Source organism: Corapipo altera, unplaced genomic scaffold (genome assembly GCF_003945725.1).
Source record: "Corapipo altera isolate COAL_440 unplaced genomic scaffold, ASM394572v1 165, whole genome shotgun sequence".
Classification (NCBI taxonomy): domain Eukaryota; kingdom Metazoa; phylum Chordata; class Aves; order Passeriformes; family Pipridae; genus Corapipo; species Corapipo altera.
Genome location: NW_020884954.1, coordinates 2,053,461 through 2,054,712, shown reverse-complemented (window position 1 = coordinate 2,054,712; position 1,252 = coordinate 2,053,461).

Below are 1,252 nucleotides of genomic sequence, written 5' to 3'. Positions count from 1 at the left end.
TAAAAATAATAACAATAACAATAGTATACATTGTGGATTGTTTTTATTTGCTCTTTTGTTACGACCATGTGGACAGTGTTTTTCCTATATTGTAAAGATGGTGGGATTATAAAAATAAATCCAGGTAAAGTTGGGTGCTCACAACCCTGTGTTTGTCTGAAGCTCTAGAGAGCGTGACAGCTCAATTGCAGCATCCTCGAGGGTTGGTTGCTGTCTCAAAATTCATGCTGAATTTCAGAGGAAAGGGAGATTTTAAATCCATCATTCTAAGGGGCTTCTGCCCCTCCCTGTCATTTCTCACCCTAAATTTCAAGTTGTTTAGGATTATCCTGATCTGGGTCATCAGAGGAAAGCAGCCGGTGGGCACATCTCAAACCACAGAATCAGAGAATGGTTTCAGTTTGAAGGGACCTTAAAGACCATCTCATTCCACCCCCTGCCATGGGCAGGGACACCTTCCACTAGCCCAGGTTGCTCCAAGCCCCGTCCAACCTGGCCTTGGACACTCCCAGGGATGGGGCAGCCACAGCTTCTTTGGGCACCCTGTGCCAGGGCCAATGCAGTGCCCCGGGTCTGTGAGGCTGATCATGCAGAGGAGGATCCAGATCTTCCTCTGCTGCTGCAGCCCCTGAGAACAGCCCCCTCCCTGCAGCCCCTTTCCACTCCCTACCTGCTGGAGATGCAATTAATTTTACAAAGTGCTGCACATGTTGACCAGGGCCAGGCTCGGGCAGGAAAACTGTTTTCTTTCCCAAACTCCTGCTCTGTCCAGAGCTGCTTGGGCAGGTCAACCCTCCCTGCTGCAGGCAGTGTGCAGGCTGGGGGCAGAGCTGGGGGTGTCTGTGCACCTGGGGGAAGGGGAGAGCAGGGCCAGCGGCTCCCTGTGTGCCCACACCGAGGAGCAGCCCCGGGGGTGACAGAAGAGCACCCAGGGGCAGTTGCAAAGCATGGCCTGATTTAGGGCGGTCACAGTTCCCACAGAACTTCCCCTCCACTGGGCAGAGGGCTCCTCTCAGCAGGGAAGCATCTGGTGCCACTGGAGGCTCTGCACAGGACCCAAGGGACCTTGTCCCCATGGGTGTTCTCTGCCCACCAGGGCTGGAGGAGGAACATTCAGCAGACCCCCATGTCAGCGGGATTGCTCCCCTGCATCTGCTGAGGAAACAACTCCAGGACACTTCCTTCTCCCCACAGCACTGCTCCCAAGGGCTCTTCCAGCTCCACCAGGGACCAGCCAACTGGGTGACACCCA